General features: G+C 43.2%; 1 protein-coding gene across 23 annotated transcripts in view; it reads right to left on the minus strand.

The window, feature by feature from the left end:
• The window catches only part of LRRFIP1 (LRR binding FLII interacting protein 1), a 146,415-nt gene that overhangs the window by 84,564 nt on the left and 46,353 nt on the right, over positions 1-15,498 (minus strand). The window lies entirely within an intron of this gene.

Raw genomic sequence — 15,498 nt, forward strand, 5'->3', positions numbered from 1 at the left:
CGCCCTGGAGGTACGTTTTCGGAGGCCAGTCTCAGAAAGACCACCTCCCCGCCTCAAAAAGGAGAGCTTCCAACAGAACGGCTGGGCCTAATTCTCTGCAAAGGCGACTCCAGAAAAAGTCTTGAGAGAACACAAATTCACATGTAAATGTTACGATCCCCCAATTTCCCACTGCCTGCCACCCTAACCCAATTCTCGGTAACAGGTTAGCGCACGGCCTGTGTGCACTCACCTCCCGTCAGGGGAGGGAGCTCTGGAAGGAAGGGTGTCTGTGTGTGAGGTTGGGGGGTGGGGAGGGCAGAGGAGGTTCTGAGGGACAGGAGCTCCTAACCTCGGAGGGAGTAGGGGCAGGAGAAAAGCAAGGCCGAGTAATGACCCAGAGTGGCCACTGCGGGAGAAGCTCAGCAGGTTTCAGCTGTGATGAAGGTGAACACAGCGCCAGGCTTTGATGGATAGCAGTGCTAGGTTTGCAAGTGTAATTTTCAGAGAGATTGAAATGCATACCTTTAGTACCTTTTCTTGCTATAACATTTTAAAAGCATGTTAGTGTGTTACAGTTTTTGATTCTGTAATGTTAAACGAGTTGGAGAAAATAATTTTAAGCTGTTCTACATAAAAAGTGTGGGACTTGGGGAATCTATGCTGGAAAGCAAAGATAATTTTAGTAACAGCCCCACAGATGAGAATGATAGCGAGTTAATAAAATCGCCTTCTGGGAGCCTTCGGTTGGAATATTCTGATCTAGACGAGCAAATCCTAGAGCTACTTGCCGAACCCTGTGACCACATCTCCCTGAGCAGGGCAAAGGGGACAGGCTTCATTTGTCTTGACTGTCACAGGGCAGTGCCTGTAGACACCTGCACCCTCCTCAGCTCCCAGGTGGCCGCCCAGTTGCTAGCTGTCAGCTTTATGAAAACCACACAGGGAAGGGGTTAAGTGGGCTCTGGAATTAAACCATCAGTTCTTGGCGCTGCCACTTACTGTGGGATTGTGACCAAATTACTCAGTCCCTGTGTCTCAAGTCTCATCTGAAACACGACAGTGATACTGAGAGTGCCCAGGGCATAGAGGAGCACCCCCGCTGGGCATAGTCAGGGGAGCAGCCTTGCTGCCCCTTCGGGCCGCTCTCTTCCCCCTTCAGGCGCCCAGGCCTTCCTGCCTTTCTCCGCAGCAGCTAGGAAGCTGGGCAACAACGGGTTAAAATGGCCAAGAACCGGGTGAGATTGTGGGTAGCCCCAGAGAAGACAACAAACCCACAGCCCCCACAAAAGCTGTGGCAGGGCCGGCTGCAGAAGCCCTGCACTTCCTCATAGAGGAAGAAGCAACTGGTCAATTAATTTGAGTCCCAGGAACAAACTAACAATACCAACAATAAAATAATAATAGTAAAGGCACAAGAGATTTCTGATTCCACTAGGTAGTAGCAAATTAGAGAACACTGCTATAGTAACACCCTTCTAGACAGGAGGCTGCTAAGCTCTGGCATGTGTCCCAGCCCAGCCATCCTGCGAGGTGGCTGAGGCTCAGACCTGTCCCAGCCTTAGGACAAACGTCAGTCTGTATTTTAAGTGGTGCTGAATTCATGCTTCTTGGTTATTTAGACCCCGGGGCCCCAGAACAAAGTGTAGAGGGTCTAGTTGCCTTCTGTTCATTTTGATATAAGCAGCTCTCTAGTGAAAGGGGCCCCTCAGGAAGCCCCTTCGCAGGCAGTCCCCACCCTCTTTTTTTAAACTCAGCAAGGCCACTTGTGAGGATGACTACTGAGTGCCTGGAGCCTACAAACTCGGTGCTGGGAAGGTCCATGGAGAAGTCAAAGAAAGTGACATTTTGTAGAATGGAAATCATGGACATGCACTAGCATATTTTTACCGCAGGGCTCATAGCTTTAAAGGCCACTTGGCAGAATAATCTACATCCTTTAGCTTAAGGAAGACAAAAGCAAAACCACCCAAGAGTGTCAGGTGAAAACAAATCAGACAAGAAGGCTCAGGTTTCCATCCGGAGGGAGGTTGGCAGAAGAAACCCACAGCACCTTTGAATGGTCTGAGCAGCATGGGGGGTGGAGAGGGGTCAGGGAGAGGGTGGCCATCCATCCAGACTGCGCCAGTGTGGGCCCAGGATCTTTACATGAAGAGCTGTGAGGTCAATGACACAGGTTCCGTTTTCCCTTCTTTTGGTCAAGATCACACTTCTAGCAGGTTGACTCTATTTCCAGACCCTTCCAAGCTGCTGCGTAGTCACAGACCGTCAAGCACCCAGTCACTGTTTAAATCCAGGGACTCTGTCCTGAGAGGGATCTTAGGTTTTGTGAAAGCTCTGACAGTCTCGGGCATTCCTAAAAGCCACATGCTTATGATGCTCTGAGCCCTCTCGATGAAAGTGTAATGTCCAAAATCTCAAAAGCAGTTATCTGACATGCAATAAGATTACGTGCAGGAACTTAATTTCTCAAAGGACCCCTAGAAAAGAACAAAAGGTAAGTAGAATGATCTAATTTTGTCCTAGGAACATCAGACTCATAGCTAACCAGCAAATGCCACAACGTTTAACCACTTTGGGGCCACACCCAAACTCAGTTTACTGGTCTCCATGGTGTTGGGCTGTTGCTAGTTCACCAGCTTTGCCTCGTGCTGTGGTTTGGTTCTAAGTGCTTAAGCAACAGAGACAGAGCCTACCAGGGATGTACCACAGGCAGAGGGCAGGCAGAGGAGGGCAGAGTGGTTCTTGGCCACCCCACCAGTTAGACAACTCACACAAAACCAGTTTTCCAAGTCACAACCATAACAGCTGTTTTTCATGAACATGAATCACTAACCATATTGATTACAGCAGAATGGACATCTCTATATTACTTCTACAAACAGTGAGTTACATGCATGTTATAACTTTATGTGGATCCTTTTGACGAATATAAAGACCACTTCATATTATAAAGCTGCTTCATGAAGTAATTACCCAGGTTTACACCACACGTTTCAGTTTACAAAGCGTTTTACACAGGCACACCTCTGGGATACTGTGCGTTGGGTTCCAGACCCCTGCAATAAAGTGAATATCACAATAAAGGGAAGCACAGAAATTTTCTGGTATCCCAGTGCATATACAAGTTATGTTTGCACCACACTGTAGTCTATTAAGTGTGCAATAGCCTTGTATCTAAAAAGCAATGTACATAATTTAAAAACACTTTATTGCTAAAAAATGCTAACCATCATCTGAACCTTCCGCAAGTCGCAATGTTTTTGCTGGTGGAGGGTCCTGCCTCTGTGTTGAAGGCTGCTGACTGATCAGGGTAGTAGTTGCTGAAGGTGGGGGTGGCCGTGGCAGTCTCTTAAAATAAGACAATGAAGTTTGCCACATTGTTGACTCATTCTTTCCAGAATGATTTCTCTATAGACTGCGATGCTGTTTGATAGCATTTTACCCATAGTTGCACTTCTTTCAAAATTGGAGTCCATGCTTTCAAACCCTGACACTGTTTTATCAACTCGGTTGATGGAATATTTTAAATCCTTTGTTGTCATTTCCACAGCCTTCGCAGCATCTTCACAGGAGTAGATTCATCTCGAGAAGCCACTTTCCTAGCAAATCCACAGGAAGCAAACCCTCGGTCATTAGTTTTATCCTGAGATATAGCAACTCAGTCCCATCTTCAGGCCTTACCTCTAATTCTAGGTCTCTTGCTGTTTCTACCAAGTCTGCAGTTACTTCCTCCACTGGAGTCTTGAACCTCTCAAAGTCATCCGTGAGAGTTGGAATCAACTTCTTCCGAACTTCTGTTAATGTTGATATTTTGACCTCTTCGGGTTAGTCACAAATGTTCTTAATGGTGTGAGAATGGTGACTCCTTTTAAGAAGACTTTTAATTGACTTTGCCCACATCCATCAGAGGAATCACTACCTACAGCAGCTACAGCCTCATGAAACAGATTTCTTAAATCCAAGGTCGTCATAAACCTTCTATTTATTAAAAAACACAGTATCTTTGAAGCACAATTAAGTGAAGTATGAGAAAACGAGGTCTGCCTGCACACACACCGAGGCCCACAAAGGTTGTATAATGTGTCCACAGGTACACGTTGGAAGAGTGAAGCCAGGTTTTTAACCCAAGTCCCTGCTAAAAGTCCAAGCTCTAGCGTCCAGCACACTGCCTGACACGGAGGTGCTCCCTCCCCTCAGCCAGCCAGGGAGCCTCACTGGGAACAGTCAGTAGACAGGCTGTCTCCCTGGGCTGAGCCTGGACCAATTACCCCATTTCCTGCTCCAAGGGTGTTGGCAAAACAGCATGCGTACCCAGGTCAAGGCAGTAGCCGGCTCTCCCAGTAAGACCAGGGCACTGGTAGGAGCATCAAATGAGGGGGCCAGATCCTGCCTGCCGTTCACAGAGAAAACTGTACCCCACAATCAGCTGGCTCAGAGCAGGCCCACGGTGAACTTGACCATGGAGCCAGGTTCCTGACTGCCTCCGGCGGACAGAAATGTTGAGGGCAGGAGAGGCTGGAAGCAACAGAGCTCGTTTCTAGCATACAAACAACTCCTGCTTACTGAGCACCCAGCCTGTGCTAGGTATCCCACACCCACATACTTCAACCTCCCTGCTACCTGTGACTCGGTCCTCACTCTCCCCAGAGACTACGAGTGGGCTCTTCCAGAATGGAGCAGGTGCTCACCTTGGAGCATGGTGGGCACTTCACATATGACCGATGGATGGATGGATGGATGAGATTCTCCCAGGAAAATGGAGGGCTTTGATACCTTATCATTAATTCTCATTGATCTTAAGTATTTTATATTTTTGTAGCAACTGAGAGTAGAAACTTTTAAAAATGGCATGACTTTAGGATTTTTTTTTTTTTTTTTTTTTGCATAACTACCTAGCACCCAGCAATTCACCACACTTCCTTTTCATATATTTTGAAAATCTCTTCAGATTTTCTAAGGAAGGTGATGAGTTTGAGTCTGGTGGGCTGAACTTGAAGTGGGAGCAGAAAGCCATGAGGGAGGTGTCCAACAAGCACTTTGGCACCAGTGGTCTGAACTGCTTTAAGGTGGTAGTAAAAATGGTAGCATGCATTTAACAGAAAAGAGGCTGAAGGAAGGAATCTGGGGACTCCTATATTTAATGAATGAGAGGAGTGTCAAGAACAAGCCAAGACAGACAATGGGTAGTTAGGGAAACAGAAAATTAGAGGCGCCTTCTGGAAGCCACTATTCAGAAGGCTGGTGTGAATATCAGTGTTAACCAAAGCAGATGGAGGGAAGAGGACAGGGTTGAGAAAGCCTTTAATTTGCAAATAGAAAAACATTGGCTATTGTATCCTCTTGTTGAAATTCCACATTTAAGCGTTTTCCATGGTTTGTGCTTATATAATAAACAGCACATTACAGCCTGGGAGGAGGACAGAATCAAGAAGACAGTTTTGGGTGGAGAGAGATTTGTTCATTCATCCACCCGTTTTGAAGCATAGGAGAGACTTGAGTTTGGAGGCTGAAAAGTGGGCAACAAAGGAGAGTGGGCATGGGGAAGACCAGTGACTAAGGAACAGTGGGGGCCGGCTGGGGTGGGGGGGGGGGGGCGGGTGTTTCTGGACTTTTAGGATTTGGTCTGATTCTGAGCTAAATGGGGATGAAAAAACCGAGGTGGCCAGGAGAAGACATAACAAGAAGCACAGTCCTGGTGCAGAGACTGTGGACACAGAGCTGAGGGAGGAGAATGGGTGGGAGAAGCAGAGATTGAAGGACCTGCCAGAGAGCCACCTCTGGTCCAGCTGGGTGATACTGTTTTCAGTACCTGAGCACAGAGCCCTTCCATGGGGTTCCAGAAAGCTCAATAATGCTGTCACAGGGTAAAATCTATCCACATTTAAAATAATCTCTAACTTATTTGACTCTGGAATTAAGTTCATCTCCAAAAGTGTCCAGCAATAAGTCCATAGCAGTCTTGGGAGAAAAATGTATCCACTTTTCCAATCCATTCTTCAGAACTGTTGACCCTTAAGACCAGACCAGAGTGATCACAGAAACATCCCCCATATATTGTGACCAAGGAAATGGCCACAAACACCTCCAATAAAGCACCTCTTAGGAAAACCGTTCTGTTTTTTGTGAACACAACACACTGCAAATATCAACCAATTATTTTTTTAAAATATTGAGAACAAAACAACTCAAATCCATTACATATTTCTGTCATATAGGAAAAAAACATTTTGAAAAGTCCCTCTAAGTCAACCCTAATGCAAAGAAAAGATATCTATACATGCACTCAAAATAGTCTATTTAAAATACTTTTGATCAGAATAGATAGTGACAAAGGAAAATAGGATTTATTTTCAACAACTGTATTCACCAGCTAACAGACCACCCCCTGATAAGAAATAAATGAAATGTTTCAATATATACTGAGGAATATAAAATGATAATTAAAAAAATAGAAGCAGGGGCTTTCCTGCTAGCACAGTGGTTAAGAAGCCACCTGCCAATGCAGGGGACACGCATTCAATCCCTGGTCTGGGAAGATCCCACATGCCATGGAGCAGCTAAGCCCGTGTACCACAACTACTGAGCCTGTGCTCTAGAGCCTGAGAGCCACAACTATTGAGCCCACATACTGCAACTACTGAACCCTGTGCGCCTAGAGCCTGTGCTCTGCAACAAGGGAAGCCACCGCAATGTGATGCCTGCTCACCGCAACGAAGAGTAGCCCCCACTTGCCACAACTAGAGAAAGTCTGCACCCAGCAACAAAGACCCAAAGCACTCAATAAAATAAATAAATTACTTAACTAATTTAAAAAAAAAGAAGCAATATTTCTGCTAGATGCTCACTGATTTACTTGGCTTTGGCCTCAGTAACCTTGCCTATGAGCCTAACATTCTAGATGAGATAGAAGGTGCCTAGCGATCAGAGCCATGAAACCAATCTTTACGCTGCTGACTGAAAAACCCAGATATCAATCAGGCCACAGATATGACTGACAAACGCCATTCACGGAAAGGAAGTGTGGGGAACACAGGAACTTATAATCTAAATAGTACTCACAGCAAATAGGGAAATTTGAAGGCACATAGGATGAATTCAAAGGTTTAAAAATCAGGCATTCTTGCTAAACAGCTTGACTTGAAGAGAACCTGACTTCAGGACAGACAAAAATATCAGAAGTAAGCAACCTTCCAACCTAAGGTTCAGAAATTTCTGACACAGCATCCCTAACATAATCTTTCCAAAAAAAAAAAATAAATTTTCCTAAAGTAAAATAAAGACTGTAACACACTTTAGCGCAGCACTAAAACCCATGCCCACACCCTAAAATAAGGGTTTTCCCCTCTGCATTTTAGCCCCTGAAATACAATGCAAAGTCATCAACTATTAGCCTCCAGAAAAGTACCAGATTATAGGCACCTTCTTTATCATCAATCTGTATAAATCAGATATCTTTCCAGAAGACTTAACATAGAAGTCTCACCTTTGAAAAATGAAGATTTTAGATGAACTTCAAGAGAAGCTTAAGGAAGAGTGAAGAACAGTCATCTGGAGAGACATGTTTGGCATGTGAGTGGAAATTCTGGAATAACTGGAGATCAAATAGCCACTCCTGACCACGTCACCTCTGAGTACCTGCTGAGAGCTCAATTAAAGTCACCTTTATACCTGCCATCTCACAGGGCAACTTGGACCCGCCTACGTTAATGGAAGGGCATGGTTCCCTAAGCCCATTGTAGGTTTCCTGAAAGCCTCTTTTGACCCGCAGATTTGATTTTAGTTACTCAGATTACACTGAAGCCTCTTCTTCTTATCCCCACTTCTGTTGAGGTGTTTGTATTAAATATGGGATGAGACTTTATGGGGAAACTCTAATATGAATGTAGAGCAGGGTTTCTTAACTGCGGCACTACTGACATTTTGGGTGAAATAATTCTTTGTTGGGGTGCTGCCCTGTGTGTCAGAGGATGCCTAGCAGCATCCCTGGCCCTCTACCCACTAGATGCCCGTAGCATCTTCTACCCTGCCTGTCATAACCAAAGGTGTCTCCAGCCCTTGCCAAATGTCCCCTGGGAGGCAAAGAGAACCCCATTGAGAACCCCTGATCTAGGGGGTTTGAGCTGTCATCCAAGGCACCCTCACTGTAGAAGGACACCGACTTATCAACTTACATGGGCAAGTCACCCCAATCTATCCACAGCTAAACGTGCACAGAAATAATGGTCAAGTCAGAAATATATCAACACATTCTCTAATGTCTGTGGCCCTCTGTTTTTCAAGTAAGAACTCAAAAGCAGGGCTGGGTGTTATCATCAGCAAGAGCAAGAAAGTCAGCACCAGACATGGAAAGGTAGGAAGTGGGGGCCACAGGGTGGGAAGATTGAGGCTGAGATTTCAGAGGTGGTACAGTCATGTCAAGGCCAAGGGTATGATGGTGGAGGTGGGCTGGAAGGAAGAACATTGGATATGAGAAGGTCAAAGAACTGAGTTTTGCTTCCTGGACCCTGGGAAGGCCCAAACAAAAAGGGGCGAGTGATGGAGAGCAAAGCCAGAGAAGGGCACAGGCAGCTGGCATAGTCCACACAGCTCAGTAGCCCTCAAACCTTCAAAGCACTGAGTGACATGAGCCAGACAGAGAAAGACAAATATCATACGACATCACTTACATGTGGAATCTAAAATAAATGATACAAATGAACTTATTTATAAAACAGAAATAGACTCACAGACATAGAAAACAAATTTATGGTTACTAAAGGGGAAAGGGGGGAAGAGGGATAAATTAGGAGTTTGGGAATAACACATACACACTGCTATATATAAAATAGGTAATCAACAAGGACCTACTGCATAGCACAGGGAACTATAGTCAATACTTTGTAATAATCTATAAGGGAAGAGAATCTGAAAAAGAATAGATATATATACATATATATGTAACTGAATCACTGTGCTGTACACCTGAGTCTAACACGATATTGTAAATCAACTATACTCCAATAACAAACAAGCAAAAGAAAACAAAACAAAACCTCCAAAGCAGAGAGAGTTTTGGGAGAAAAGCTGGTTGGAATCCCTGCTCTGCTGCGCACTGGGTTGTAGTTTCAGGCAACTCCTGTGACATCTTCAGCTTCCCATGTGACACAGGAGAGAAGCAGCCACCAGGCAGATAAACAGGGAGACCCCAGGCTGGCACCTGCCTCACACTCTGCCTCTTATTCTAAAGAACACAGATTACTTTTCCTGCAGATAAAGGACTCTGGAATTACAATTTACATACAGGTTTAGAGAAGCCATAGGTAGAGTCCCGAGTCACTTAATTGGCTTGAAATAGGTTTAAAGCTTTAGTCATCATTTCTGAGCACTTGGAGCTTTGCCTTCTTTCTGGAAGCTCCTCCCTCCAAGCCCAGAATTTGGCCTTATTGCTCTCCCCAGAGCCAAGTTTTTGGCGTTGTTGGTCCTTAGACAAGTGTATTGTGAATACAACCCTGTAAAAATGTACCAATGTAGACAAAGACTGGAAGGAAACACAGTAAACAAAAGAGCTGCTCTATTTACGTGATGGATTCATGAGAATTTTATTGCTTTTCAAAATACACTTAGATATTGTTAGAATGCTCTTTTTTTTTTTTTTTTTTTTGGCACACGGGCTTAGTTGCTCCGTGGCATATGGGATCTTCCTAGAGCAGGGATCGAACCCGTGACCTCTGCATTGGCAGGCGGATTCTTAACCACTGCGCCACCTAGGAAGCCCCAGAATGCTCTTTTTAATATAATAGTCAGTTTAAGGAACTTGAACTTTATTCAGGAGGCAGTAAAGGACCCACTGAAAGTGTCTGAACAGGGAGGTAGGATTTTGTTTGAACAAAAAAACCTGTAGGCTACAAAAAAGTTAAAAATCACCCTCATTGTTGTTTTCCAAAAATTTCTTGGCTGGTCTCACTATTTGTTCTTTTGATTACTTTAAGCCAACCTTGTCTCCTAAACTGGGATTTTATTTGAATTACATTATGTTTATAAATTTTTTGAGGATGAATTAACATCTTTTCAATACTGTCTTCTAATGCAGAAACAAGCTGTCTCTCCATTTTTTAATCCACGTCCTTCAGTATATTGTTATACTTTCTTTCATAGAGGCCCTGCATATTTCTTTATTCCTAAATGCTATTCGGAATGTGATCTTATCTTCTTGCCATTATTTAAAAAAATTATTGTGGCTTATGGGAATGCTATGGATTTTTTTTTTTAAGTAGGGAAACTTGTTCCCTGAACAGTTTATTTATTTATTTATCTTAACTTTTCATTTTATATTGGAGTATAGTTGATTAACAATGTTGTGATAGTTTCAGGTGTACAACATAGTGATTCAGTTATATATATATGTATCCATTCTTTTTCAAATTCTTTTCCCATTAGGTTGTTACAGAATATTGAGCAGAGTTCCCTGTGCTGTACAGTAGGTCCTTGTTGGTTATCCATTTTAAATATAGCAGTTGTGAACATGTCAATCCCAAACTCCCAGTCTACCCTCCCCCCACCTGTCCCCCCTGCTGTGGGTTTTTGCTTATATCATTACAAACTATTTCATTGAACTCTCAGTTTTAGACTGATTTTTGGATTAGCTATATACATAATCTGTAAGTAGTCACAAATTTTGTCTATTCCTTTTCAGTAGTTATATTGCTAATTTCTTTACCCTGTCTGACCATCAGAACTCCCATCATTATAACGTTACACTAGCCCTGGTCTGTCGTCTCTTCTTACTTTGGATGCTGTGCAATTTGGAAAGTAATGAGGACTCAGCAGCTTTGTGAGTTTGTGCTTGCACTGTAATAACACAGGACAGGACTCCAGGGATTTTAGAATTCAAACAGCATTAAAGTTGCCTATAAAGTAAACAGAGAATCTGTTGTCAGTCACCTGATAAGACCCCTGAAAGGAAAGAAATTACAAGTCTTAGAACAAGACACTCTTGCCTAAAGGCCACAATCTTATTTTGACCAATAAAAGGTAAACAGGCAAAGCGACTTGAAGAAAGATTACTACTGAAGTCAGTGAAAAGCTAATTACTATTGTGAGAGTCACCATACAATTGTTTTCTGCAGGGAGAGGCCCCATGGAAAAATGACACTGTGGAGGAATGACACAGATTCTAGGGCAAACACTGCACGTTCTGGAAGCTGCACCTCTGCCTAGAATTTGCTGTTGGCCATGGGCCATTTACATAACCTCTCTCTACGCCTCGGTTTCCTCATATGTCAAATAGGAGTAACAATGGCACCTAGTTCATACGGTTTATAAGGGTTGAGTGATTATTCATAATCATTATTTAAATAGACTAAATGCTGGCTGTAACTGTAGTGCAGGTGTTTGGTTTACAAAATGCACAATGTTACAAAGTACTTCAAGGCACATTTAACCAAAATCTAAAGTAGCTAGTCACCATTTACAAAGAGATGTGAGTTAACTTTTGTACCAGATCAGTCACCCCTCCCTCTTGCCTTCCGGCCCCACCCCCACTGCCGCTTCTATGTCAGCCTGTATCTCCGCGGCTTGGAACCCACGGACTGCAGGGTACATCCTGGTGCAGGGGAAATAAATGAGCTTGTTAAGCCCATGGGACTGGAAGACTAACTGAAATTCTAAGTTGTGAGATTCTAGGAGGAGCAACCATTATTACTTTTCTAGAACAAGTCCCCTGAACTTTGGGACAGTTATTTTCTTCAGGCACCCGGTCACTTCCTAGTTGAGAGTTCTGCTCCAGATGGCTGGACTTGAACTTCATAGCGCAGATAAGGAGGTATGACTGTGTCTCCAAAGAACGGTATTAGGCAATAGAAGCCCACGAACTTCTCTTTTTTTGGGTGAAGAGACTCTCTTACAGTATAATTTTTGAAAAAGAAGAAATTGTCCCACAGGGACGCAACTAAGAGTTTTTTTTAAATAAATAAATAAATTTATTTATTTATTTATTGGCTGCGTTGGGTCTTCATTGCTGCATGCAGGCTTTCTCTAGTTGTGGCAAGCAGGGGCTACTCTTCGTTGCGGTGCGTGGGCTTCTCATTGCTGTGGCTTCTCTTGTAGCAGAGCATGGGCTCTAGGCGCGTGGGCTCCAGTAGTTGTGGCGCGTGGGCTCCAGTAGTTGTGGCACGTGGGCTCAGTAGTTGTGGCCATGGGCTTCGTTGCTCCGTGGCATGTGGGATCTTCCTGGACCAGGGGGCGAATGTGTGTCTCCTGTATTGGCAGGCAGATTCTTAATCACTGCACCAATGGGGAAGTCTGCAACTAAGAGTTTTGAATAAAATTATTCAAAGTTTTCATCTCGAATATTCTGTGGTTATTTAGAATATATGTCCTACATTTAGAACATATAATAGAACTATATCTTCTAGCATCTTTATCTCTGCAAGGAGGCAAAGGGGTGTAGGCAGTGAAGAACAGCAGAAGTCAAGAGGAAACAGATACACTTGGGAGTGGGGGTCGAACTCCAATGGCTGCCTCCTGGTGGCCACAGGTAAGTATTCCCAAGGGGCCTGTGCTAAAGTTTTCATGTTGGCTTAATAATGTCAGACAACCCAAGTGTCCACTGATAGATGAATGAATAAATATATGTGGTATATCTATACAGTGGAATGTTATTGGGCCTTAAAAAAAAAAAGGAAATTCTGACACATGCTGCAATGTGGATAAAACCTTGAAAACATTATGCAAAGTGAAATAAGTCAGATGTAAAAGGACAAATTGTATGATTCCACTCACATGAGAAACCTAGAATTGTCAAATTTATAGAGAAAGTAGAAGGTGGTTGCCAGGGGCTGGAGCGGGCATCGGAATGAGAGTTAGTGTTTAATGGATACGGAGTTTCAGTTGGGAAGATGAGAAGATCTCTGGAGATGATGGTGGTGATGACTGCACAACAACGTGAATGCACTTAATACTACTGAACTGTATGCTTAAAAATAGTTAAGAGGGTGCATTTTATGTTATGTGTATTTTACCAAAATAAAAAATAATTTGTGTTAAATGTTTTACACCATAAGAAAATGGCCAAATCTAAATGGTGTATATGATGAGTCTGTGATAGAATCCAAAATGCTTATGACAATGTTGAGTTGCACACACACTCAACACACACACACATACACCCCCCCATAACATCTATGAAAAAAATAAACAACAACAAAAACCCTAGGGAAATGTATCAAAATAGAGCCACAGTTGGCTTTATGTTATAATTAGAGTATACATAGTTTTTTGTTTCCTTCTACTTACCAATTTTTTTTTGATACTAATTTTAAAGGGGGAAAATAACACAGTTTCATTTTCCTCTGTAACTTTATGTGTAAAGAAAGGAAGAATTGAAGGAAAAACCTTTATTTACGCTTTTTGTTCCTAGGGGCTTTTAAACCTGAAAGGAAATTGCAGTTAATTAGGCTGCCCAGCACTTTCGCTTCCTTCCTAGTTTTGTACCACGGATACATCAGGCAGGCTGGTAAAGCCTGTGGCCTTTCTCAGAATGGTAATTTTAAGTGCTTAAAACAAAGCATTTAGGGTTACAAAGGAAAGTGATTATTCTGAAATATATTATCAAAATACATTTTAAAATTGAGATATATTGTATCAATTATAGTCCAGACAGGAAAAAAAAAAAAGAAATTACACCAGCTGTGTTAATAGGAGTAATTTAACATAGGTGTTGGATGACTGAGAAGGCCAAAGGGACTTGGGTAACACAGAGGTAATAATTTGGGGGACAGCTAGGGCTGGGGAACAAAGGGCTGGGTTAGTGTACCCCAGAGGCTCTGAAGGCACTGCGCTCCAGAATCTCTGACAGGGCTCCACACGGTGGTTTCTGAGAGCATGAAAAATACTAGAAACGGAACCAAGCACGGCTGCCCGGGTGAAGGCCGTTGCTGGGGTGATGCTCACGGAAACAGGAAGCAGACAGGGAGGGGCGGGTCCTGTCTCCTTCCTCCACTTCACAGTTGCCCTCTGGGGCCTGAGGGCAGAGCCCAGGGGAGATGAGGTGTACAGGGAGATGAGATGAGAGCCCAGGGGAGATGAGGCTCCAGCCCTCGTATCAAAGGGCCAGGAAGAAGCAGGGCTTGGAGCAGAGAGGCAACTGTTTCATAACCATCCCCAATACGAGCTTCTTTCTTAGTGCATTGAGTGACAAGAGCTCATATCCACCATAATATCGACACAGCCGTGAGCATTTCCCCAGCTGTCTGCAACCACCAAAAAGTGACATAAAAATAGTCGGTACTTGGTGATGAAGTCACACATGTAATGCTACTAAAGTTTTGGGCCTACATTCATAATTGGAAGTAATGCTGCTCTTTTTCCCCTATTCAATTTCAGGGATCCTTTTTAAAAAAAATTTTTTTTTTTTAATTTTTTTTTTTTGTTTATTGATTGGCTGCATTGGGTCTTTGTTGCTATGCGTGGGCTTTCTCTAGTTGTGGTGAGCGGGAGCTACTCTTTGTTGTGGTTCATGGGCTTCTCATTGCAGTGGCTTCTCCTGTTGTGGAGCACAGGCTCTAGGTGTGCGGGCTTCAGTGGTTGTGGCGCACGGGCTTAATTGCTCTGTGGCATTTGGGATCTTCCCGGATCAGGGGTCGAACTCGTGTCCCCTGCATTGGCAGGTGGATTCTTAACCACTGTGCCACTAGGGAAGTCCTCAGGGAGCCTTTGAAATCTAAACAAAGGCCCTTGGAGGATGATTGGACCCAAAGTTAAGAATCCTTCTGGGTGTTTCAAGATGTTGAATACAGTTCTTTTTCTTAATTTTTTTAAAATAAACAGAAAAACACTTTATTAGCATGAAAAACAAGATGAGTTGTTTATGACATGTAGATCTAAAAGGAATACAAGTGTTATATTTTTGCTAATTATATTCCTTTTATTTATTTCTAATTATTTTTAAACTCTTTATTGGAATATAATCACTTTATACTCTTGTACCAGCTTCTGAGGTACACCAAAGTGAATCAGCTGTATTTATACATATATCCCCATATCCCCTCCCTCCTGCGACTCCTTCCTGCTCTTCCTGTCCTGGCCCTCTAAGACATCACCCATCATCGAGTTGATCTCCCTTTGTTGTACAGCAACTTCCCACTAGCTATCTATTTCACAGTTGGTAGTGTATCTATGTCTATGCTACTCTCTAACTTCGTCCCAGCTTCCCCTTCACCCCCCACCCGCCCAACCCCGTGTCCTCCAGTCCATTCTCTGCATCTGCATCCTTATTCTTGCCCTGTCACTGGGTTCATCAGTACCATTTTTTTTAGATTCCGTATATATGAGTTAGCATACAGTATTTGTTTTTCTCTTTCTTCCTTAATTTTTGCTTAAAAAAGTCACATAACTGATCACATGATTGATCATTTACAGTGGGTTTTTTTTTTTAATACTTTGAAAGGAAAAATAATATTTATGCAAATTCATGTATTGGTGCCTCTCTCTAAATGACATTATCAACCATCCTGCAAATACTAAGTAGTGATTTTTGCA

Source organism: Hippopotamus amphibius, chromosome 8 (assembly GCF_030028045.1).
Source record: "Hippopotamus amphibius kiboko isolate mHipAmp2 chromosome 8, mHipAmp2.hap2, whole genome shotgun sequence".
Lineage (NCBI taxonomy): Eukaryota > Metazoa > Chordata > Mammalia > Artiodactyla > Hippopotamidae > Hippopotamus > Hippopotamus amphibius.